Source organism: Dermacentor variabilis, chromosome 8 (genome assembly GCF_050947875.1).
Source record: "Dermacentor variabilis isolate Ectoservices chromosome 8, ASM5094787v1, whole genome shotgun sequence".
In the NCBI taxonomy this organism is placed as follows: Eukaryota; Metazoa; Arthropoda; class Arachnida; order Ixodida; family Ixodidae; genus Dermacentor; species Dermacentor variabilis.
Window position 1 is genome coordinate 131,922,965 of NC_134575.1, and position 27,632 is coordinate 131,950,596.

At 44.2% G+C, this 27,632-nt stretch overlaps 1 pseudogene; it reads right to left on the bottom strand.

The window, feature by feature from the left end:
• LOC142590592 (allatostatin-A receptor pseudogene) overlaps positions 1 to 27,632 on the bottom strand; it is a 123,980-nt pseudogene that overhangs the window by 57,599 nt on the left and 38,749 nt on the right.

A 27,632-nucleotide genomic window follows, 5' to 3' on the forward strand; every position in this document is an offset into this window, starting at 1 on the left:
TTAAACAAGCACGCTCCCGGCCTGGTGCTCGGTAACTACGGGTGTTTGACACACTTGGAAGGACATCCACACATATTGGGAAGTTGGCAGCCTGGGAACGGCAGACTCATTTTTAGAAAAGTTTGGTGTTTCGTTTGTACAATTTTGGTACAGAAAGCATAGTGCTGAACGAACCTATCCCAAGAAAACTGCCACTGGTAAGCCGGACGCCCGCTGCACCCGTCCTATAATTCGGCTGCTGCCCGTCGGTGGGGATGGAACCACGCACCTGCCGAAGCAAGAACGCGCGTGCTACCTAACTGATATCATATTCTGGGACTTTTAGAAAGTGTTTATCCAGTTGCACACCAAACACATGATGAAACTCAAACCGATCCTCAAAAATCGTCCCTTTCCTTATGTGATTCAAACACTTTTTTTTTCAGGACAACTTAATGGAAACACAAGCCTAGCGCATTCACGTTCAAAACCAGTACTATCCGGAATTCCACAGAAATCAGAAATAGGACCCCTATTTTTATATCTTAATAAATGATATGGCGCAGGAAGCACCGATTAAAATGAAATTATTTACTGATGATTGCTTCCTATATAAATAAATCCCCAGGCCTGCTTAGCAGTCATGTTCAAATTCCTCTCTTATGTAGAGTACGGTCATTATGCAGCACATGAAAAAATGTGCCACACCGCGATTGGTTTCGCACTAGCAATGAAAGTTTGAAAAAATATCCGCGATCTGATTGTGAGCCGGGCCATACTAGGGGACTCCGGAAATTTGGAGCAGCTGTGGTTCCGTAACGAGCACCTAAATCTAAGTACAGCAGTGTCATCGCTTTTTGCGCCCATCAAAATGCGGCCGTCGTGCTCAGGATTCGATCCCGAGACCTTGTGCTTCGCAGCTCAACACCATAGCCACTCACTAACCACAGCGGGTGAAAAAATATTCTTAAAGAACAAGGAAAAAATTTGTTAAAAGGGGTGATCTGCAACCTGAGAAAGATAGACGAGACTATTGATAGCATCGAGACTAGACTAGCCACAACTCAAAATGAAATGGTGGGGATGAAAAATTATCATAAGAAGATACCCTGGGCTTGTCAAGTTATGTCATTGCAAAAGACCAAATTCAGGAACTCGCCATGAAGCTGGATGACGTAGAAAATAGGTGTTGACGGAACAACTTATTCATTTACAGTGTGGCGGAGCGGCTGGACGAGGATGTGAAATCGCTTTGAGCACGAAGTGAAACATCATATCTTTAAGGAGATACTGGGCCTTGGAATGAAATCCATCGAAATAACCCACAGGGTAGACGCGCGAAGCGGTGACCGAAAACGCTGGGTAATTATCCAGCTCTTTGAATTAACTGAAAAAACCAGAATTCTAACCTGCTGCTGCAAGCTTCAAGACACATCTTTTGATGTTCGAGAGAATTTTTAGAAAAAGGTAAAAGAACTGAGAGCTCGTTTATAGCATTCTTGCGCAAATGACAATATGAAATGTGCAAAAGTAAAGCCAGCATTCGACAAAGTTAATGTTCACGGGAAAGTGTGTTCTGCGGCCCGATGAATATGCTAGGACAAAATTAAGGCGAAGCGTCAGTTTTTCGCAGCAAACATACTTAGTCAACTAGAACATTTATTCTCTACCTATCATCCTCATGTATTATGAGTATTACCATAAACATGGTTGCATCCTGGATCGCTGGATTGTGAAATTATTCCCTCATCATGTAGGTTGTTTCGCAGATTCAGAGGATGAAGAAGAGTAGCGGTAGCATTAGCTATCAAAAGTAACTTAATATGCTACGTACTGTTCATGGTCAGGTGGGATTCCTTAGCATAAAAGCGCGTGCGGCTAGGTAACATACTTTGAGAAGTACATAACCTTGGGAGGCGTATACAGACCACCCAACGATCCGCCTGAATATCCTCAAATGATGTGTTCCGGTGCGCAGTGACGACCACCAGCATGGATGCAACAAGAAGTACCTTTATTCAGGGATGCTTACAGGTATATATAGCTTTGGCTGACTGTCCGATAACAGACACGGGCTTCGTTGATCAGTCTAATCGGAAGGGGCCATTCCAGGAGCGCATGCGCGACCTGACGATACATCTTCCCCCGGGATAATGGTATAAGTTGAGAGTAAGATACGAGACTTGTTTAAAATCCCGGCCGTAATGCAGACGATTGGGTTGCTGTCTTTGCCGGGTGGATCGCCTTGGCACCGCTTGCGTGGGCAGCATTGTTGACTGTGAAGCAGCTGTCGTTGCTTGAAATGGCGTAGTTGCGGTTGATTCTGATGGCGACGCCCTCCTAGGCATCGTCGCCTGGGAAACGTCCTCGCTCTCAGATTCATCTTCTCCCAAGTCCGTCTGAAAAAGCTCACGTGTGCTAGAAGGTGTTGCCGGTTGCGTCGGAGTATTTGGTTGTCCTCTGTAGCGACGCGATAGGACCTCGGCGCCACCAGGTCCATGACTCGAGCCTTGCGGTCCCACGTGTCTCCCAGTACCTTTACTACTGCATCTTTCTGGAGTTCGGGTAGGGGTTTCCTGCTTGACAATTGGGCAGGTTGGCGCCTAAGTGCTTGTTTCCTGGGGCACGCCCAGAAGTCTGGCAGCCGCGTACGTAACCTTCTGCCCTGAAGCAATTCTCCTGGGGAGCGGCCGTCTGCAAGAGGGGCCGAATGATAGGAGAGGAGACCCAGCCAGAAGTCCTCCCTCGTTTGACTTATTTGCTTCATGATCCTTTTGACAATTTGGACACCGTCCTCGGCGAGACCATTGGACTGCGGGAACCGTGGACTTGACGTCCCGTGTTTGAAGTCTTATCTGGATGCGAACAGGGCAAATTCATGGGAGGAGAACTGCAGACCATTATTGGTGCAGACTTCCATGCGAACTCCGTATCGTGCAAAAACTGCACTAAGTTTACTTATGACAGTTCCTGTTGTTGTGTCAGCTAGTTTCTCGACTTCCGGAAAATTTGAGTATGCATCAAACACGCATAAGTAGTAGTCTGCGCCGTACATGAAGAGATCAACCCCAACACGGTACCAGGCATCTTCTGGGATCTGTCGAGGTAATATCGGTTCTCTGGGCTGCTCATATGCGTATTTCTGACAAACGGCGCACGACTTGACCAAATTTTCGATGTCCCCGCTCAGTACTGGCCAGAACACCAAGCGCCGGGCAGTTGCCTTGCACTTATTTATGCCTAAGTGTCCTTCGTGAATACGAGTGAGCATCTCAGCTCTCATGAGCTTTGGTATAACAACCCATGATCCCTTCATCACCATGCCTTGTACTACTGATAACTCAGGGGAAACCGGTTTCATCGTGCCACTAATTTCTTCGCCGTTCCTAAGGCAGCGCAACACAATTTGCAAGTCTGGGTCAGCGGCTGTTGCTTCTGCTAGTCTGTAACATTTTCTTGCTCACCAATTCTGAAGCCACGCCCACTGCATGTATGTCGATGTCGTCTGTGAAGCTATCCATGCTGCGGGGAGAGACAGGCGCCGATCTGGATAGCATATCTGCCAGGAGCAGTTGTTTCCCTGGGACAAAGTGAAGGACATAATCGTATCTTAATAAGCGCAAGAAAAAACGCTGTAATCTTGGAGGCATGTCTGCAATGGCTTTAGCCGCAATAGCTAGCAATAGTCTGTGGTCGGTTTCAACGATAAATTTGCGACCGTACACGAAGTGAAAAAATTTTTCGCACCCAAATGTTATAGCCATTGTCTCTTTCTATTTGGGCGTATCTTTGTTCCGCCTCGGTCATTGTCCGGGAAGCGTAGGCTACTGGCCGCCAACTGTCACCATACCGCTGAAGTAGGGCCGTGCCGATCCCATTCTGTGATGCGTCAGAAGAGATTTTGGTTTCTCGGGTCGGATCAAATATGGCTAGCAGTGGCGCACTGCTTAGAATACGGCAGATAGCTTGCCACTCGTTGCAATGGTTTTGAGACCACTCAAAGACCGTGTCCTTCATCAGGCTTCGCAGTAGCGTTCTTTCTGCCAAGTGGGGTATGTATTTACCGAAGCCGTTTACGACCCCCAGCATTCTTTGGACGCCTGCTTTGTCGCTTGGCAGAGGCATTTCGCTTAATGCTGACGTCATTGTTGGGTTCGGACTTATTCCGTGTTGGCTGATCACATCGCCCAAAAAGTCAATTTTAGTCACCCCGAATCTACATTTTATTGCATTAAACGTTAGGCTGGCCTTCCTTGCTAAATTCAGGACCGTACGGAGGTGGCTATCATGCTCTTCCCTCGTGCTCCCCAATACGAGTATGTCGTAGATATATATATACGCACACTTGGGGCCTGGTCAAATACTTCATTCATGGTTTTTTGGAATACTTCCGGTGCGGAAGCGATTCCGAAGGGAAGTCTCAAGAAGCGATGACGACCAAACGGCGTTCCAATTGTGCATATCCTTGAAGTGGCATTATCAAGAGGGATTTGATGAAAACCCGAGTACGCGTCGAGGCGCGTAAAGAATGTTGCTCCGGCCATCTCTGCCTCAATATCTTCTCTTTTTGGCAATTGATAGTGCTCTCGCTTTATGCCTGCGTTAATGCGCCTTGGATCAATGCATATGCGAAGTTTGCCATCCTTTTTCCTTGCCGCGACAAAGGGGCTTACCCAATCCGTCGGCTCGCTGACTGACGATAATGCCTGCACGTTCGATGCGGTCCAACTCTTCTCGGAGGGGCTCGCGCAATGCCAGGGGCACCCGTCGCACAGGCTGGACCACCGGCGTTGCTTTCTTCCGCAGGACCATGTACGGGCGTGCCAGGCAGCCGATACCCTGAAACAACTCTGGGAATTCCTTCGTCATTTGGTCAGTACTGTTCATGTGAACAGATCCTACAGTACGCGACACCAGTCCTAAAGTTTTGCTCGCCGACAGCCCAAGGATGGCTTGGTTGCTCTTCCTGAAGATAAAAAAGACAAAGTTCTCGCTCCGGTTGTTCACAGTCACTGGTAGCGTAGCCACGCCGATATGCTTGATGACGTTGCCATTGTATGAGCGCAGAACAGAGGGACTTGTCTTCAAAGATTGATTCACCTTGAGCCTTTGAAAAATGGTGTGAGGCAGCAAGTTGGCTTGCGAGCCCGTGTCTACCTTCAGAGACACCAGTTGGGACGAGACTTGGGCGTCGATAACCCTATCAGCTTTGTTTCCCACGCCAACATCCAGGATTTGAAAATTGGCGTGCTCGTCCCTCACAGCGCTTATTTGAGGACCTTTCCTACAACAAGCCGAAAAGTGGTTAGCGCCACGGCACGAGAAACAATTTTTTCCAAAGGCTAGGCACCTTCCACATTCGTGGATGGGGTTGCACTTGGAACATTTGAATTGCCTCTTTGTTTTGATCTGCGCTACTTCCGTTTCAGGTTCAGCGTAACTTTGCTCGGAGCCTGAGGCAAGTTCCTCGCGCGCCAGACATTTGCACAGCGGACGCTGAACATTCGAACTGCGCATTTCGATTGGTGCCACTTGTTTTTCTGCTTGAACCCATGCGTTGTTTTGCTCGGCACATACTTCCTCCGCCATGCAGATTTCTTCGGCTTTGCGTAATGTAAGGTCCTTAACATTCAGCATTTTCTTTCGCAATTCCGGGTTAACGGTGCCGAAAACAATCTGGTCTCTGACCATAGAATCACTTAGGTCCCCAAAATTGCAACTTTGAGCTAGCTTCCTCAGGTCTCGAGCGAAATGCTGAAAAGGCTCCCCCTCAGCTTGAGTCCTTGTACGGAAGACATACCGTTCATGCACCTCGTTTTGCTGTTGCCGACAATATTCTTCAAACTTTCCCGTCACTGTTCCAGAATCCTCTTTACTTTCGTCGTCCGAAAACGAAAAATTGTTGAATACCTCTAGGGCGTCCTCTCCGGCAATGGTGAGCAGGAGCGTAGTCTTGGCTGGCTCGGACCTCGGTGCTTTCGCCGTTTCCGTTGCTTGCAAGAACAGCTCGAATCTCTGCTTGAACAGGCACCAATTCCTTGCGGTGTTCCCGGACAGCACCAGCGGTTGCGGCGGCTTCACTAAATCCATCTTGTCGGTTCACTGAGACGCCCGCCTTTCGATGCGTTACTGCTTGCGCAATTCGATCCCACTTCTGGCACCATGTTTCGGTGCGCAGTGACGACCATCAGCATGGATGCAACAAGAACAAGAAGTGCCTTAATTCAGGGATGCTTACAGGTATACACAGCTTTGGCTGACTGTCCGATAACAGACACGGGCTTCGTTGATTAGTCTAATCGGAAAGGGCCGTTCCAGAAGCGCATGCGCGACCTGACGATACATGATGCGCGACTATTTTTCGAAGCACACCAACTCAACGTCAAAAATTATCTTTGCGGGAGACTTCAATTTGGCAAGATTAAAGACACTATGACTGGACAGTATGAACGTTGGAATCCCTACTATACACCGTGTTAAGTTTTTTATTTGAATCAACTAGTTACTGAAGGTACCCGCAGAAATTCATCTTTATTGTCTCTCCTTGATCTATGTGTAAGTTGGGCACTTCAAGGATCCACTGACTGCATCGAAAACGGCATTTGACATCATGAAGCAAACATTTTATCCTGCATCGTATTAACGACTGGACAATACAAAAAGAGAGAAAGAAACACTACCCACCTACGTAAAATATTAAGCGTGCGAAGACAATTCTGCCGTCTTCAGCTTCTTGGCGTATAACTTCCCAGTGTTCAATGAAATGAAAGACGTCTGTGAACTGTGGCCATGCTTTCAAGACATCGTTTCCTTTCGCGAACAGAACTTCATCCTACAAAGAAAAAAAGCTTATCAATTGATACTAAGAAACGGTAAGTCAAGCAATATCCTAGATGAAATGAAAAATAAGACAACGGCCGAAAAAGAAGGAAAAGTGACACCAATAAATTTATTGTTACTTTGCAGAAGAAGATTGCAGGAGCCAAAGTGGGTTCCACGGCACTACCTTTGTTCATGGAGCACGACCTTCAGAAATTCCGGCGATGAATTTCTGTTGAACGGAAAGCCACTTCACAATTAAAACTTCGAAATCGCGTCATCACCGAACGTGTGGGTATTGTTAGGGAGCTTAACTTCTTTTTCAAATCTGTCTTCACAAAATTCGCCGCTAACACCCAACTAGAATCATATATGTTAAGAGTGTCCATACCAAAATTGATCATAAATGAAGAGGATGCATTTTCTCCTTTGGAAAAACAAGATTTCGAACCAACCATGGTTGTTAAGTGGCTATCCTGTTCGGCTTCTCAGCACAAAGACGCGGGATCCAATCCCGGCCAGGCCAGCCGCATTTCGATGGGGACGAATTGCGAAAGCACCCGCGTACTTAAATTAAATTTAGGTGCACGTTAGAGAACCCTAGGCTGTCCACTTGTTCCGGAGTCTCCCCTACGGCATGCTTCATAGTCCGATCGTAATTTCGGCACGTAAAACCCCATTATATATATATATATATATATATATATATATATATATATATATATATATATATATATATATATATATATATATATACATATATATATATATATATATATATATATATATATATAAGTATAATTTTTTGGCCTTGACATTATTACTAACCCTCTTCTAATCCGATATGCCTTATGGGTAATCTAAATACTTGCCCGCAATATTTATCGCCTCTTTTGAAACTGCGATGAAACCAGATTATCGGGGCCATGCTAACATAATTCCATTCCACAATTCAGATTCGAAATTAGAAATAAATAACTGTCTTCACGTGTCATTACCATGTGCTTGTTGTAAGCTAATAGAGGACATAATGTTTAAGGCCTAATATCCCATGTAGAAATTAACGATCTAATTTAGAGACGACCATGTGGATTTAGATCAGGCCTTGGAACTAGAACTGCCCTCTCTGAATTAACTGATGAACTAGCCAATGCAATGAAGGATGGAGGTCAAATAGATGCACCGCGATTTAATTACAAAGCTATCAGCATTGCAGTATTGAACGTGAAATAATCTCATGCATTGCCAGCCTTCTAACATACCGAAGACAAAGTGTGGCCGTAGACAAATGGCCTTCGCAGCAACTTGAAGTTCACTTGGGAGTTCCGCGAGAGTCAGTTCGTGACCGTATGTTGTTTCTTATGTATATCAATGATCTCCGGTTACATGTTCAAGGGCATGCCCAGTTGAGACTCTTCGGCCACGACCGTGTAGTATACATAGTAGCACGTAATTTAGGGAGCCCAACTTAACATAATAATTTAATACAATCAATATACTCATGGTGTAATACATGGGGTGTCAGAATAAACGCGTCAAAAATAAATGCTCATAACAATAAGCCATTCAATTTCACATATACGTTCGGGAGCACCACAATCAGCAAATGCAATGAAGTAGAATACTTGGGCCTTATCCTCACCTCCAACCTTATCTGGTGGTGGTGGTGGTGAAAACTTTTAATTGCTGCAAGAGAGTTTGGGAGCCACTGAGTGGCCCCGCTTCATGGTCGGCGTCCCTAGTCCGGGACATCGCATGACAATGCCCCGTCTCTCGCCCGTTTCACCAGAGCCCTTTGGGACTCAAGCGAGGAGCAGTTGAGGAGGGCAGTCTCCCATGCCTCTCTGGAAGGGGTAGGGGAAGGGGGGAGGTGGGGATTTTGAGTACATGCCCACACCATGTGGAAGATATCACAGGTCTCCCCACAGTGCGGGCATCGCCCATCCGTGTTAGGATCGTAATGCTTTAAGATTGCAGGACAGAGCAGAGTACCTGTCTGCAGGCGCCTTAGAGTTCGCTCCTCCGTCTTACTCAGCCCCTTGGCAGGGGCTGGGAAAAGGCGGTGGTTGTCGCTAGAATGCGTTATTATTTCCCTGAATCGCAGCAGCGGCTGGTTAGTCTCCGAGCCAGAAGAGCTGGGATGAGGAGCCCGGTAAATAAGCGCTCGGGCAGCCGCGTCAGCGGCCTCATTACCTCGTACGCCCTGATGGCCAGGAGCCCAAATGATTCTTTTCGGTGTTGGATCCGTGGCAGTCCGTCTTAGAATGCAAGCAGCTAAGGGGGAGATCTCCCCAGCCAAGTAATGATCACATGCTTTTCGGGAGTCCGTAATGATGATTCTCGAATTGGCGTGGGCGGCAGCAAGCGCTATCGCTACTTCCTCGGCTCGCATTGAATTCGGGGCTCGAAAAGAGAGTCCATCGACGTGCATTTTCTGGTGAACAACAGCGGCCATGTAAAATCCCGTGGGCGACGGCGCTGCTACGTCTACATAATATACACCGGGTCGGGAGCCGTGCTGTCTCTCAAGAGCCCGAGCCCGCGCTTGTCGTCTGTTTTCGTGCATGTCGGTGTCCATGTTACGGGGGAGTGGGGAGACCCAGAGCATATGGAACCACAGTACTGGGATACGCTCCGTCTCCTATGGAGTGCAGTCGTGTTGGATGTGTAAGCGGTTTAGCAGGCGGCGCCCATTATCTGGAAGCCTCATATTTCCGCCATATGTGAGAGCGCCGAACGCGAAGTATCATATGGAGGAAGTTGAATGAGGTTCCACATGTCAAACTAAATGCCACGAAACACTTATTACACCATCACAACACTATGCTGAGTTTAGCTACTACTTTCAAATTGAAGAGTAATTACAAAACGAAAATTCAATTACCTTCTGTGCAATGGGCAACTGAAAATTGCAGAGTCTTCCTATTTACTTCTCTGTATCCGGCACTCATCAGAACTAACCACAGTAAAACAATTCGAGAACCTGGAAGCTATGGTAATAAACTATATTACTATATCACTGTATCCCTGAACGATCTCTTGTTGCAACAACTTACCTAACTGCGTTGCATGTTGTAATCGCATGGAATATTTTGTTACGCAAGTTCAAAACATGCAGTTCCGTTGTTTGCCATTTTTTTGCCACCACTGTAACCACTCCTGAAAAGGCCGTTTGGGTCTCCTGTGTTAAATAAATAAATAAGTAAATAAATAAATAAATAAATAAATAAATAAATAAATAAATCTTGAAAGGCTTGCCGTTGCCGTGACGGGGAAAGGACATTCTTTACATTGTCCTCACTAAGCCAGTGGTTAAGTTTAGGATTTAGTAATAACCTGGAAACACTTTGGTGTAGTCATGAGCACGTCCTTAAAGTGGTCCGAGCACGTGCCGTACATAGGAACGGAAGCCATGCATAGGTTCGGTTACTTGAGGCGATGTTTGCCGAATTCTCCAGGTGACATTATGCTGCTAGCTTACGAAGCCCTTGTCCGCCCCATTCCCGTGTACGGGCCGGTCATCTGGGACACGCTTACTGATATGTTAGCATAAAGAGCGTAGAAAGAATGGAGTGAAAAGTGAAAAGGCGGAGGGGATTCGCATTTAATTCCTTTATTGGGTACACGTCACCGAGTGCCACTCTCGAAATAGCAAAATTAGATACCCTACATAAAAGGAGATACAGAGAGCGAATAAAGCACACTTATTACTCTAGCATAAGAAAATAAGCATAAATAAAAACGACCGCACAGAGCCTCTCACTCGTAGATACACCTTGCGAAGCTACGCTAAAAAGCTCAAAGCGTACCACTGTAAAACTGGAGCGTTTATACAGTCACGCTTTTCTCTACCCATTAGAGAATGGAATGCAATGCCTGCCGTGACGGCTGCCAGTGACACGGTAGGCTTACCTAAAAAAAAATGTACCTAAAGAAATTACATGAACGTCCGCGATACTTCGTCTGCAATTATTTCTCCTTCCATCGCTTTTCAACCTGTCGTTCCGCGTCCTCCCAAGCATGTATGTTTAATGCCCCTGCTAATGTTCCGCGTTTCTACCAACACCCGTTTCACTGTACGGTTCCAACAAGGCAACATCGCATGACATTTGTTGCTACATGTCGTATGCAGGCATTCCTAGTTTTCGATTGTTTCTTTATTTTCCAGTTTGCGCGAAGCGAGTGCGACGAGCAGTTTACTCATAGCTCTTAATGTTTCGTTGTTTGCGAATGCCTTTCCTTTCATGTCAACTCTTTTCTTTCCTTAGTTTAATTTATTTACGTGCCAAATGTTGTGTCTTGTTTATATGCACTGTTATAGTGTCACTTTAGGCACATTTCTGTTAGCTACTGCTGGCTAAAGACTGTTCCAATAAGGTGGCGGTAACCTTAAAACAAATATATTACAAATATCATATTCATATATAGCGACATTTGGTAGTTGAAAACATGCCATGATTTCTTTTTTTGGGACGGTTTCGCTTGAAGAAGCATGCCGTTTCTTTTCCGATCTTTTTCCTTTCATTGCGGTGGAAGGGACGCATGTTTTATAGATTTTGTTCCCATTGTAATTTCTTACCACACTTTTTTTTCCTTCTTCAGTGGTATTACATGCCTGAACTAATTTGGCTGCATAAGGCGTACCGTGGCGAGTCCTCTTGTATGTGCACAATTTCCGAAAATATTCATATGAAACTGTGAAGTTTTACGCGCGAATATCGTCATCTGATTACGAGACACACCATAGTGGGTGGCTCGTGCGTCATTTTGAACACATGGGCTTCTTAAAGTGTAACACTAAGCCTAAAAAAAAAAAAACGACCGTGTTTCTTTCTTTTTGCATTGCGCTCACTTGTAAATGCAGCGTCTGCGGCTGGTAATTGAACCTGCAAAGGTGAATTCAGCAGTTCATTCTCATAGCCACTAAGCCATAACATACATCCCTTTCTCTGACCCACATTATATGGTATGAAATCAGATGTTCATTTTTTCCCAGCTTCTATCTGCTTCACGATTTTCGGGGTCGAACTAGGTAAGCGTAACACGAATTATACGCTCAAACATCAGTAATTATCCACAGACCTCAATATTTGTTCAAATGTCCCTTTATCGGTATTTGGTTTAGGGATACCGCGTTCTAATATGCGTTTTCAGAAAGTCCTTGAGTAAATAACCTCGACCATTGCTGCTTGCCCTTATCTTCGATTATTGTTGTTATCATTGTTACTTATATGCAAAAAGAGCCGCGTCAACTATTATGGTATGACTAAATCCAGCTGCTTGATGTTGATTTCAATATAAAGATGTCCCGGTCATGCACAGGAAGTCAGAATGTCGACGATGAAATTTATAGATATGTTGTCGTCAGTTAGTCTTCCATTGCTTTTTTGTCAGTTCACATACTTTGTATCGATCGCTGTGTCAACATATCCCATAAACACGGCTATTCGACTTCAGCGTGCAATCATTGATCTTGTTTGTATAATTTAGAGCCTTTGATTTAAAATATCACTAATCAATACGTTCATCACGTAGCCCAGTCATTACACTCTACAACTACATCGAGTACTATGAATGTGAGACCTTTCCACAAAATTGTTGCTGCCACTTTCTCTCTCAGCCCTCTCTCTCTATCTCCTTAGACAGCAGTCGCTAGATTTAGAGTCCGATTGTCACGAAAAGCGGCCCCAAACCGACGTGGGTCTATACGTGGCGGTGAAAGGGTGGCTAGTGAAGGCGTTTCCCGATCGCCTTTTCACGTGCCCGACAACGCGAGGGCGGAGACGGCACACGTCTACCAACTGTCACAACAGATCAATCCAGGATCGGGCCACTTTCGCGAGATAGGCGGTCTCATCAGACTGAAAGCTGGAAACGTCAACAGCGGAATGAAGGATGTTGAAAGCTTCATGGCTTGAAGCTCTTTTTTTTTTCAGCGTTACCTCTTCTGCGTTCTCCGTCTACATTAAGGTGCTCACTGCTTTCTCGGCGACCTACTTTTGGTAAAGGTTTGCATTAGCGTGGCTGTTTCATTTGTTTTTTGTGGTAGTGGTGATACAAACAGCGTTTTGGGATATAGAAGTGAATCTTATATCAGGTAATGTAATGCGTAGGATAAATAGCCGGTGGATCATCAGGGTTACAGAATGGGTGCCAAGAGAACGTCCAGGGCTGAAGAAGACTAAGTGGGGCGATGAAATCGGTGATTTCGCGGGCGCTAGTTGGAATCGGTTGGTGCGGGAGAGGGGTAATTAGAGATCGCAGGGAGAGGCCTTCGTCCTGCAGCGGACATAAAAGAACCTGATGATGATGATGATTTGTATATCGCTTGAATAGCATTGCGCTGCTTCCGGGAAACGGTAAACACTATTGGGTAAAGAAGAACGCTTAACAAACGCTAAATGCTACTGTGGTAACATTGGTAACATCTGGACTCCCACCCGAAACTACACAAGTTTTCCATTCCCTCAATGACTGCAGACATAATATAATACATACTTCAAAGCAGAAAAAGAAAACAAAATTTAATTTGACATATTTAATGTATAAAATAAGAGGAAAAATTAGCGAAAACACCACCGCATTTATATAGTTCAGTTCTGACAGATTCATATTGCGATCAGAGCGGGGAGGCATAATGATGTCACCCAGTAATCTGGTAAAGAATATATAAAAACTTAATTTTTGTTGTGATATATGATACTGCGGCGGGAATAAGCATAGGTACATTTACATAGGTTTTCTAATGGCTGAGCCAACGCTCGCCGAAATGCGTTTGTTACAAATCTTCCTTGTCGTCTTTCAGACCAGAACCCAAGTCCTCTTCCCCTAACATTACATGACGTAGATTATGCCCGACGGAAAAACCGAATTAATGAATCGACTCACTTGTTCCAGAAAGGTACGGTTCGAGGTGGCTGTCGTCAGAGAAAGGTGCAGGCGAGGTTGCTTCGAGTGGAGCCTCTTCTTATATAACAGGGGTCACCCAGCCGAAAATGCTGTAGAGAACAGAGTATCACGAGGGAAGCTTTTCCGAAAGACCAACACGCCGAGCTAGAGACCAAATTAAGAGAAGGGCACCTGGATTGTGCGCCACGTTGCGGTGGCGTTGGCCGTAACGGAACTTCTGGCGTGTCTGTGAATCGTGGACATGAAGGCGGGCAACACGTCGGGCTTGGGCCGCTGTAGTTATGGGGTCCCGAGCACACACTGTCGGTGACACCAGTGTGGGGGAATGCAGTTTGCAAAGGTAAGGTCAGCTCGCGGCCGAATAGAAGGCAGAAGGGTCAAAGCCAGCTGTGTCGTGGCACGATGAATTATAATAAAATGTGACGAATGGTAGAGCAGTCTGCCAGTCGCGATGATGAGAGAAAACGTTCAAGGCGAGCATTTCAGTGGTACTGTTGAGGCATTAGGTAAGGTCGTTCGTTTGAGGGTGGTAGCCCGTAGCAAGTTCGCCTTTCGTTATACGTGATCAAAGTAAGTCATCAATGAAATAGGCTAGGAAGTATCACTCGCGATCGGTGAAACGTTTACGAGGTGCGCCGCGGTGCAAGATAACGCTTTCTCTGTGTATGTGTTTATTTCTAGGTCCTCGTTGAGCAATGCTCACACATTCTATCGTGGATTCAAACCAGCTAGCCCGCCAACGTGCTTTAACATAGTGAAGCAAGAAGTCAGTGACGTCGGTAGCGCAGCTGGTGGGCAGGGCTCTTGTAATGGCATAGTTGGTTGAATAGAATGTAGCGAAGGCAACAAAATTATTTCGGGCATTGGGTATAGTAAATGGCCAAAAAGATCAACATCAACGCGAAAAAAGACGGTTCTTTGTTATCTGTAGAGGGTCAACGCACTAGCAGGTGGCATAGCCGGTTTTTTGTAGGGTGGGGGGAGGCTTTGATTCTACTCACATGCGGCGACGGAGCGGCGGACAGAGCGGTTGAGACTGGGCCAGAAAAACACAATGCCGAATGCGGTCATACGTCCAACTAGCCAAGGTTCCCAGGGGTGGCAACGTCGTGCAGTAGCTGGAGTACAGCTTCTCGAAGATTAGACGAAATGATGAATATCTGCTCGGGCCCATCCGGTGCATGTTGCGGCTCTGCAGGGTGTCATTCAGGATCGCAAACATGCGAAGAGATGGTACGGACGGTTCAAAAATCAGGCGTTGGATCAGTTTCCGTGGCAAACCATCGCGCCGTTGTTCAGAACCAATGTTAGTCAAGGCGGAGAGCGACAGAACACTGATCGGTGCGGTATCCACTATAGCTTCCGGTGCATCAACGGGATAATGAGACACGCAGTCGGTATCCTCACGTAGAAGACCCGACTTATAGGCCGCAGTGTATGCGTAACCCTGGAGGCGTATGGTCGAGCGACCGAGATGACCAATGGGATCCCTGGCTGAAGAAAGTCAACAAAGGACGTCGTGATCGGTGGTAACTGTGAATAGTCGACCGTATTAGGTCGGAACATGCCCACTAGCCAAACGAGTGCCATATACTCGCCCTCAGTAATACAGTTATTGCGTGCCGGTGAAGAGAGGAGGCGGCTGGCGCAAGGAGCGTAAGTATATTAAATAGTTCTTTAATTACTGAGGTCTCACGCGTCCTGGATCGCTTGTTCCAAATATTCCTTGTCGTCTTTCAGGCCAGAAACCAACTCCTTTTATTCGAAAATTACACTGTTAGAATATGAGAAGAAACCTTTGCTAATCCTTCCGATAAGTGGCATAGTAGATAAAAGCCCTTTATGGAGCTTTGCGACCAATGACTGTTTTGAATTTCGAATAAAAATAAGCTCAGAAACTGAGGCTCCCCGCTGTCTCGCTGAGAGTATGCAAGTCCGGCGATCAAAATAGCTTTAAAAACATGTTTTATATACTAGTTAGCCAATTTTTCATGCGGTTGGATTTTCTCGCCCAGTCTACTACGTCAACTTCAGAAATGCTGCAGTGAACGGGTTAACCTCCCTGCCTTTCTATCCATCTTTTTCTCTCTCTCTCTTTCTCTGTCTGGTGTAATGGGATGTTGGCAGATGCTGGAAATGGCGCAATGAAAATAGCTCTAATTCTCCTGACAACATATTAGTAAACAAGGTCGACCTAGGATATGCTGTAACGTTAGCTGGCCCATCCCTGAGACAGATTAACACAAAAATAGACCGGTGCCGGGGATTGTGTAATAAAATCTCAGTGTATCCTGTATACTGCATAATGGAGAGTGGTGACATTGTGGGCCATTCCTTACACCACTGCGTACAGTCTGTCCCCGCAGGGATATTAAATCTTGTTTGTAATGCGAAGCAATCCTTCAGGTAGCGGAGTGAAACTAACGAATAGAATGATTCTGGTAATGCTGCCACATTCTACTTGTTGAGGTGCAGCATGGGGACTTAGCTTATTTGTGTCAGTGAGCGGACTTAGATGCGGCTCTCCCACACAGCGGAGGGGACGAGAGAAAAACCATAAAAAACAATAACTGTGATGTTGGCGTGTAGGAAGTTGAACAGGCATGGCTTGCGTGTAGGCACTTAACCATAGGTATGTCACAAACGGTGCTCGTATAGGTAATATGGCCCAAAATAATTTCCCATCTTTGGAATTTGGAGCTAGAACTGATGTGGTCTAGCTGCGCTAAATGCCAAGCGTTCAATTTCGCATTTATCATTGCATGCGTGGACTCATACTAGAAATTCTATCGTATACAAAACCAACAGGGTCGGTGCATTGAGGTTGTGATGGAAGCCGTATCAGGTACGCATATGCTTTAATGTGAAGCAGTGATGATCATAGACTTCGGTTCAGTGTTATTGGGCTATGTATGGCACGACCTAAGGGGGGACTGATGGACACTGACTGGGAAAGAAGACACAAACTCCCAAGAAGAAGTCCGCGTTGATCTTGTCCCCGTTAGTATGTGTTCCATACATAGCGGAAAAACAATGAAGGTACGCCAACCAGTTCAGTATATCGCTCTAGTAAATCAGTCACTTTGTTGTATTAGTGAAAAAGCAATTAGGAACTCTGCTACAACCCAACATCGCAGTTTCAGCATAAGTAAATAAATAAATAAATAAATAAATAAATTGACAAATATAGTTAGAAATAGCTAAAAACTAAAGAAACCACTTTACAGAGGTTGTATCTTGATCAATAAGGAAGCCATCTTTATGCACTCTTTTGTATTGTATCAACGCAAGAAATTTTATCACAGTCTAGATATAAACATAGCTATCTTGACAAGGTAAGTATTCGATTTGCATAAAGTTTCCTAATGTGTACGCTATGCTAACATCACGTTACGTCAACAGATTTAGTATATCAGCGTATTATAAACTATTTATGAACTATCATAAACGTATTTAGCATATCATAAACTTAAGGTCCGCCAGTTCCCACAGTGCGTGGCCTCAACATATTTAAAAAAGGAACATGCTACTAAGCCTTCAGGAGATAGCACCACTTTCAATAATACTGATGACAGCAAAGTCAGGGAAAAAAGAAGCAACTATGAATGATTGCGCGCCAGTGCAGTAGGACAGAAGAATGTGGTCGACAGCGAGACACGAACTACGTCGCGAAACACGAACCTTTGGGATTGCCTTCTGACAGTCATCCTTTTCATGCCGTTCTTGGAATTACCTGCATTGTTACGAGTTGCGCGTTTTACGCTTTCTATAGTTCATTGCTTTTCGTCGTTTTGTTCTTCTAGAATATCCCATCACGAAAGACATGGCGTAAAAATACCGCCATAACTCCAAGCAACCCATGCCACCTTTTTTTGAGGCACGCTCCACATGTAGATGAACTGGCTTACAGAATACCGTGATTCGAATATAAACTAGGCGCATTTGAAATGCATTGAATTCAGATTACGGCAGAGAAACTGCTGTCAGCACAGCGCAGCTTTGGCCTACTGGATTGATAGCAAAGTCATACATTGGAAGAAACCTCCTAAAGTTTCTCTCACAGATGTGCAAGTGGGCATCGTGTGACAGTCCAGTTTCGCCCACTTTTCATGCATTCGAATTTGTCTGCGAGTGCTTTTAGTTATTTAACCATTTGTACTCTTTGTATTTTTGCTACGTATTCCTATATCATCCTAGTAAACTCAGACTTTGAAGCACGAACGCTACGAATTGTTAGTATATATGTAAACTACTGCTTAGATCAGGCTTAAAAAAATTTCTTTTCTCAGCCGGAATAAAGTAAGCATAATATTCTGGTATTTTTCTCCTATTCTAGCTAGTCAGTTCTCAGAATGGCGTTTCTCCAGCTTAAACGGCACCATCACAATTTCATGAACAACTCAAAACAAAATAAAACAAAGATTGCATTCAAAATCAAAGTTGGTGATATACTGGGGTATAGTTTTCTTGCAGTGTAACTGCATTCCATTGCTGTCCATGCAAGTATACTTAAAGTTCGCTATTGCTTTTCATATCACCGTGCCATCTTTATAAAAAGCACCATAAACTTTGCGGGATGCAAGTGAGAGCACCATAGTCGAAGGAGGAAATCGGACGCATTTCTTGACTAGTGAATCGGTTGACTGTCGAGCCATTGTTGCTGCAGTACTTTCGGCCGACCGCAACTGCACGTACCCCAGTCATCACCTCTGAGTTATTCCGTCTTTTTTTTTTTGTGGGCGCATTAGCTTTGTGAGTAAAACGTTACTTTCTTTAATTCAGGTAATTGCTTCGTTGTCGCTTTGGTCCTACACCGTTCGACAACACAAGTAGCTTCCTGTGTAACCGTGTGGTTATTAGCGGAGCTCATTTTTTATGACCCCGAGCTAGAGCGTAAAATTTAAAATAGGAAATTGCAACGTACAACATCTGTGACAGTTTTGTCGACAATATTCTTATGTAGTCTGTATACCATAACAAAAAAGAAAGGTACTCGATTGCATGACCTTTCGCTGCCCCTATCGACATTGTTTGTGTCTTTAAATTAGCGCATAATATTTATGCGAACTAGATTATAAAGGAAGAATGTCAATAACCTAGATTTTTGAAAAGAGCGTCTTCAAGTTGCGGGTTTGCAACCAGACAGAGCACAATGCATGTCTTGTTTCTCTCTAAAGTCCTACGTGACTGTTTATCGATCACCGACGCAGAGTATGTAATATCGTGATGTGTCCATTCGAGGCCATTCACGCAGAATAGATGTGCCATAGTGCTCGAAGAGGTGCGTAGCCCTATATGCATTAAAGCGATGGCCGCGGTACCGCAACAGAGACCTCCTTGTCGATCGCCGCAGCTTGAAGGGTGGCCAGTTCAAATAAGTTGCCGCAATTTTACTAAGGATAGTAGGGATTAGAACATAGTTTTTGAATTGGGGCGCAGTGATTACAACAATATGTATCATGTCGAGGTGTCATTCCGCATTGTGACTGGCAGCGAGATTCCCACTTCGTATGTGGGCTGATATGGTCATAAGGATTTGTAATTTTCGTGTGGCATGGGGACAATCCGCGGATCACGGAAGCAAGCTGTGACTGATTTTGACAATCATCTTCGGTGGTTTCTTTCATAATTTCTTTCTGCGTGTGTGTATCACTCTTTATATCTTCGCTAAAGCAATAAATATGTTTGCTCATGTGTAATTTCCAATTTCACTTAAGCATGTACCTGTCACTTCTATTGGGTCCTTCGGAAATCCCCCAAAATTCTTCATGAGAACTCATAAACGAACAACAACAGATCCCGTCATGAGAAGTGGGCGAAGTAGGTAACGAAAGCTATCGCTTCAAAATTTTCTAGCAGCACTTGTTATTTATAGAATACGCCAATCCGTTCATCTTGAGAAACACAATGCCGTATGTTAAAAAATGACACGAAGCAAGTTCAAACTAATCTGGATAGGTATTCGGTGCGACGTCCTTAGCGTAATTAGTGCGATTCGTCAGTTCCCACGAACCGCAATTGGACCCAGTCCTAAAAGGAGGGTGCGCTGCTCAGTTGTAGCCTGGACGACTAGCGACAGCTGGAGAAGTGATCCTGCTTCGCAACCGAAGCCTCAGGAGCTCTACCACTAGCGCACCACTAAACGTTGTCAAAGGAAACTTTGGCATGGCAGATTCTTTCTGCATTGACTAGTGACAACTGAAGATGAAACAATGATTTAATAGGGGGACAAGCATCGCACGGCACCAGCCTAAGTTTATTGACGAAAGAGCACCTCTGCTGCTCTTTCGTCAATAAACCGAATGCGTAAACTTAACATGCTATCCTGCATTCCAAGTGGGCTTGTTTATGAGCTGCTACGCCGGCTCATACGTAACAGCGCACCTTATATATAAATCGCCGTAACAACTGCGGAGACGGGTATCCGTATGCGCTCGTATGCCCAAATGGACTCCCATTCGTCGCCGCCATAAGTCTTAGTGCATGGCCGTTTTTGTTTTCTCAGGCGAATCTCACGCAGAAAACGGCTGATTTGTGCTCGCCGGTTCACGCTTGACACAAGCAAGGACATTGCAGACTGGGCTATACTTTGCGTGTACCGAGCGCTTTTGCGCATGGCTATGTTTCTACATATTTTGGCATCGAAGATGCTGACCGCAAACGGTGCCTCTTACATGCAGCCCGTTCTCGCTGCTCTTTCTGCGCATTTCCCACGTTAATGACGAAGAGCAGCGCCACGCTTCGCAGGCCGTAAGGAAACCATTGATCACAGCGCGTCTTCTCTGCGCTCTCTTCTACCTGTTTCTAACTTCACTTCCCTAGCTCCCATCTACCTCCTCTCGAGTGCCCCACATTGCGACAGATAAGTCAGAATTAACCGCCAACTGGATGCCGACGGAAGGCGTCCGTGTGCGGCAATATGAGTGCCTGTCGGCCAGTGGCTCGGGAGAGAAGATATCTGGGCGGAGACCTGGCGATCCGACAGCACGACGCTGGGTGCTTGCTGTGGTAGATGGTGATGAGCTCGATGAGACGGCTTCGCCAGAAACATGGATGTTTATAGCCGCTCCCCTCATCGATCCGCGGCTGCTATGCTGCTACGCTGGATTCCTGCTCAGTGCGCAGGATTTCGTGCTGCTCGCCACGAGTCAGTCAAGACCTCTATAGAGGTCTTGACTGACTCGTGACTCGTGACCAGTACTATAGTATTGGCCGGAGAGTGTCTTAGTGGCAATTTGACTTGAACTTTGACCTGTAGCCGCGCGTGACATTCCTGTGGAACGTGTCACGCACCAGGTGTCAGGCTAGCACGCGGGACATTTAATTTGCCCAGCCGAAGCTACAATTACCTGGCGAAAAATAAAACAAAAGGAAACCTGGACGTGCGAGTCACCGGATAAACTATTTTAATGCAAATCTTTCTTCGCGATTTAGATGTTCTTAGAAAGCAGCGGATGCTGTGCGCCAACTAAGGTAGAGAAGACATTTTTTATTATGTTTGTTTTGCCCCATATTTTTCTTCCTAATATCTATTTTCAATAGCATTCTAATATTCTGACCCGCCATACCACTAAGTAGGCTGTATTCTCATATTTTAAAAAATATTCTGCAATCTGTTATTATGCAATAAACTTTCCGGAACTTCGTATGGCACGTGCGTTTGAAATATGTAGAGGTACATTCAGCGTCTTTGCCTTCACGCCACGTCGTCTGCACGACGACGACAATTGGAAACCCCTCATGCAAATAAGACTCAATGAAAATATAGCAAGCGCTGCTTGCTCGTTGAACCATTTCCTGTAGTGCAGCTTAGTCACTTCCACAACGCGCATTCGCGGCAACCATCTCCAAGTGCACAAATATTCCGAAGCATCAGACAACACGGAAATTGCCGAGCAGTACAGTCCAAACAAAGCCAGGATGTGGTAGGAAAAACCGTATTTCGATTTATGTTTTTAGAATACCGCCATTTTCGGAAATTGGCAACAATTCAGCACCTGCCACCCTATTTGGGGATAGTTGAACAATTAAAAAAAAAAACAATTTCTTTTTCACGATAGATGTCGTAAGGAAACTTCCATTATTATATTTTATGGTGATTATTTATGTGACATCTTTACTGAAAATTTTGAAATTTAGCAGATTGCGCAAATTTGAACGTATTAGACATGTTTAAACAATTTAATCATCGTTCATTTATATGAAAAATTTATACCCTATCCACGTGGGACTGGCAAATCTAGTAGTGCAAAAATATGTTGCATTATTTCTTTCTCAGTGAGAAAATTTAGCCAAAATTGAGGCCAGTGTATGGTCATCTCAACGCTGTGCGTCTTTTTAGTAACAAAATTAAAGTCACACTCATATTGATACTGAACTCATCCTATTGGTTTCAGTGAAGAAGAGCTACTAATATTGTGCTGAAATGTGTTCAGCTGGAGTTTTCAGGGCTCTTGCATGCGTACTTTTGCTATTGTACTTCGAAGCAGCAAGCACGCAAGAGAGCATGCAGCAATTGTTTTATCACTAGTCAGGGAAACCTATTGCTCGCATTGGCCTCTAATTATACCTGCTATCTGAAGCCCGTGTACATTAACAATGCACCAGCTGGATGAGCCAGCTGGGTGTGTTCAGAAAAGTACCGTTGCAAAACGAGTCGCGAATATCTTTTCTTTATTTTTAGTAAATTTTTGTATAAGGAATAGCAATCCTTCCACACCGCGGAACTGCGAGTACTTTGGCAACGTACATTTTTTTTTTAAAGACAAGAAATGTTTACTTCGGGAAGGTGAAAAAATCTCGTTATCGAGTCGCAAAAAGCTGCAAACTTTGAATGTGCATGATGTAGAGAACACAGTTTCGTACATGTTGACTCTTTTACTCCATATCTATAGCAGCTCTTATATGGAATTAAGCCAAACTAAAATTAATATAATGTTCGCCCGAAAATGCGCGAAAATATAAGAGGCTCTTTTTGGCGTTCTTTTAATTTGCCTTGGAATATGTGTTCGGCATCAAAACTTCTTTTTCTCTGCTATTTGTTAATTGTTACACAATTTAAAAATAGTATATTCACAAATTTCTCGCTTTTTCTTGAAGATGGATGGCAAATTATAAAAATAGCCCATGAAAATTAGGATTTGCGCCTACTTTATTTTAAATAAAAATTCTTAGCTTCTGCAAAGTTATTGAGGGCCATATCTTGATGAACTGCCTGCAAAAATGTGTTGCTATACTATAATAATAATAAATGTATTCGATTAGCACGGAAATTTTTGCCCTCTCGGCTGTTCAACGCAGTAGGTAATTATAATGGTCAATGGCATACTTAGACTGATTTTGCTTATAAAACAACAAACTTCACCGTGGGTGTAAATGATCACAATAATGCACAGGCAGCCCGAGCATTATGGTAATGCGGGTTTATTTAGACGCTGTTATGAGGCAAATAGCGGTTGACTATAATTTATCATTCGCAACATGGGTTTGAAAGGGAGGCTGTGAGGAAGTCATAGGAAAGTACAATAAACCACAGCTTCAGGTATGATTTCTAAAAGAGTTTGCGTTATAGACAATTAGTAATGATCAGTCTGGCAAGCAAGTCTTGCCCGCCTGATTATTAGCCCTGCAGCGTCACGACGCACCAGGTCATGGATAAGGGCCATGTGCGAGAGTGAGGTCTGCGCAACCAGATGCGATAGCTGATGGCGCAATTTTTATGCTTTTATCTCATCATAGCGCTACGGGAGCGTGCCTCGCTTGATGCGCCGAAAGATGCTCTCAAGAACGGTCGAACGGCACGCACCATTCTTTCCTTGTCGGTCTTAAGCTAAACGGCGCAGTTTTCATTTATGCTGCAGGGATTACCAAAAGCGGTGCTCCTGAATATTGCATTCCTGTCCAAACAGGCCGTATTATGAAACGCGTGCCCTACAAGCACGTAAAATACGTATGGTTGCATCATTTATTCGAAAACTACCATCCGGTAGCTTTCAATACCTGCAATTTCCGCCTTCGCTAATAAAAAAGAACATTCGTTGTTATTTTTTTCCGTACCGTTTTAAGATGGCAATAAATACAGTTTTTCTTAGTTCTGTGTGAGAGGTGGTGTAGGTGTAGGTATACAGGGTATTTTTTTTCTGTTGCAGCAATTTTTTTAAACATTGCTTACAGCAGATAGCATACTTCTAACCCTTCATATAAATTATTCGATGAGGCAGCTATTACTTCTTCGAGAAATCACAATGTACAATTGAATAAATAACGTAACCACGCTAATAATCTTTTTAAATAATTACTTTACGTCACATATCTTAATGTTCGAGTTATAGTCGCTGAGTTTGCACGGCGTCCCCACTACGAACGAACTCTCTGGACAGCCCCAGTTCCGAGATAATTTTGAAATTGTAGGACGCAATGCATTGGCGTTGCAGTTCCATATTTAAGGAACCTTTGTTTTATGCATTCAAGTACAAAGTTACATGGAACGCCTATGCATTTGGACAGACTCTTCGAAAGTTAATGTCTCGGAACTGGTGCTTTCCAGAGAATTCGCTCAAACTGGACAGCCGTGCGAACTCAGCGGCTAGCATTCGTAGATTGAAATATGTGGCGTAAAGTAAATAATTAAGAAAAGGTAATTAGCGTAATGACGGTAATTATTCAATTGACCTTTTTGATTTCTCGTAAATGTAATGGCCGCCTCATAGAGTCATTTAGATCAAGGGTTAGACTTATTCTACCTGCTGCCGGCAATCTTTAAAAATTGGTGCAGCTAAAAAAACAATGTAAATTAGTATATCCATATTCCGCTAGGCTGGCGCATCGTAAACGTACAGGGGAGCACTTCAGATAGCAGACACAATTCGATAACAAAGCCACAAATAGTCTTCCTCGGCTTGTCTAAAAAAAATCCTGTGCGCTCTTAGGCTCGCTACCTCAATGAACCATAGCATAAATGCGGATGCAAAAGCCCTGAAAACTCAAGCTCAACTCACTTTATCGCTAAAAAGGTGCAAAAAAGACAATCTGAGACACTGATCTTGCAAAATCGTCATCAGCAGCAACCTGTTTAGGGCCCACTGCAGGATGAAGGCCTTTCCCTGCAATCTCCAATTACCCCTGTCTTGCGCTAGCTGACTCCAAATTGGGCCTGAGAGTTTCCTAATTTTATGCTCTGCTTTACTACTTACAAAACAATGAGTTAAAAATGCAATATGATTGCGGTTTTTATTTCATGATCACAAGGAGACACATTGTTGGGACGACCATACATAGGAAATGTTGGCTCAATTTTCTCACATAGCAAAAAATATTGAAACATGTTTTGGCAGTCTTAGATTTAGCAGTCCAGGGTGGGCAGTCTGTTAAAAGCTCATAAAAATCTGCGATGACTGTCTTTACACGTTTTTAAATGTAGCACTTTTCCTGTTTTTGCAATTGCGGCGTTTCCTGGATTTTATAACGAAATAAATACGCGAGGTAGCTGCACACTTTCTGTTTTCAGTTTGCGAGAAGCCTTTTGACGATTGGTGAGAAATATTTTCCATCTTCATCGCTTTAGCGAAAGTGGCCGATAAGAATCCCTGATGTTGGGATCAGACAGTGGTAGTTGCCCAATAAGCAATGTTTGGGCATTTTTTATAAACATGCTGTTGGCGACATAAATTTAACTTGACTTGGCCAATAGCACTAGGGGACCAATCCACTTGTCAGTTGCAAGGAAGGGGTAGTTTATCAAATTCCGCTCTCATGCAAAAATGTTTACATAGGACAAACGGGGCGGTGTCTAAATGAAAGGCTAAAAGAACACGAAAGGTCACAGGAAAAAGGAACTGGTTCCAAACTGGCCATCCATTGCAAAGAGTGCGGGTGCAAGCCTCGCCTAAGAGAGACCATCATTCTGGACAGAAGTCGAGACAGCGTGGCCCGTGAGCTGAAGGAAGCCTTCCACATTAAAAGGAAGGGCCTTTAATGCGTAAGCGAACCATCACAAAATTCTGTATAAAAGTTAGATGTAATTTTTAGAAGCCCATAGTTAAAACTGAGCACGTTGCTGCGCCGCCTGCGCCTGGTGAATATTCCTAATCTTTTAGTTTTTTATGGGGTACTCCCTTACGGCGGTGTTTGTGTATCGCGTAACCATTATCATTTATAGTCATTTGGCCCTGTACACCACGTGTCATCTTCACGAACGTCACCTTCACAATCGTTCTATCGCCTTTTGCCTAGTTACCATGTGATGTTTTTGACAATGCGCGAGTTGCGCCGCAAAATTTGCGTATATATATTGTGTGTTTCCGTCATTAAAGCACCAGTTGTTAGTAAGCGCTCGTCCGTGTGTCTTGTTCTTGTGTCGTCTGTTTGGCGCTATAGTACTTCAGTAATATGCACCAACTAGCCCAACAAAAAGTTCTGCTGGAGCACTAGGGGAGTAGACCTACAGAAATATTTTGGCGGGATTCAGTGTGCTAATATTAGAGTGACGGGCCTTCGAATTTGTAAAATCCGCAAGCCGTTATAACGATCTTTTCCACCTTCACACCTTGACACCATTCTACTTCACCGCTATTAATTTTTGCTCATCCCTAAGTGTCCCGAGCTCCGCTCCATCCCCATCGCCACGTCACTTGTGAACCGTGGAAAATAAAAAAAAAGATGAATGAAATAAAGCGAAATGTATTCTTATGTTGTACCAGCGTAGCCGTTTTATTTTCGCGGCAAAGTGTTGAACTTCTAGGGCTATGTTACAATTTCGTGGAGGCCGTCTATAGTGAAGGTCAGAGATAAAAAGAAAATACACAATCCCTCACTTCTAGGCGAAACATCTGAAGCTGAAATCACAAAGCTTTCCGTTGATGATTGATTCTCGTAATTGGCCGTTTGCCGTCGCTACTCCTATGCCCAGCATCAGGATTGGCTAGAATTTTTCGTTACGAAGAACTATAGCGTAACAGCTTTCTGTGAATACTGGCTATGATTTCTATTCAGCCGCATACAGCAGCCTAAATATAGCAAGCAGTTCAGCTGACCAGAGTTTCCCTGTTAGATATTCACATCGGTATTCGTATAAAGCACATATTCCCACGAAGTAGGTAAAATGATGATATTACACTGGCGTGAATAACGGTGGTGTGCTTTGCCTAAGAATGGGCGACCCTGAGCAATGGCATAAATCAGGGCCCGTATTCACAAAAACCTCATATGATAAAATTGGTCACAGCAGAAAACTCCAGGCAATCTTGATGCTTGACATATTATTAGTGAACGCGACCTGTGCAGGGCAAACATCACTTACAAACGAAAAATTTGGCCAACTCTGGCAGATTTGTAATATTCAGTGTAATTTTATTTATGTTTTACCCCACAACTTGTGCTCATCCTTTTCTACGCTGTCGGTAATAATTAATCCCTAAAGGCTGCCTAATGTTTTATTTACTGCAATTCTTCCAATCAAAGGCCACGTTCAATTCACAAAGTTGTCCAAAGCCGCTGAAAGGTTACGACAGGAGTTTTTTGATCACAAGAATGAGAAAACTCCGAGTGTTGAACAGAGCAACTGACTCTTCTGGTTAAATTTGATATTTTATGACTTAAAACTTGTGTCTTGCAAAAGAAATAAACATGACAGAAGCGAGAATAAAAAACAAGTGTTTTATGCTTTCTATTAACGTAGGCTGCAATGGTACTGAGAATATTGCTCGATCTGGCTTTTTGTTGCATAGTGCGCTATGTGTCACCAGGGAACATGTTGTGCGGTGCCTTTCAAAGAGCTATAAAGAACGATCAACTGTCCATGTATTATTCCATCCTTTTGCTATGGTTGCCCCCGGAACATAGCAGGTAATGTGATGCTTCTGACTTTGTTTCTCTTATACTTTAGATGATTGGATTGAAAGGCCATCCGGGAGCATTTCATGGTTGCC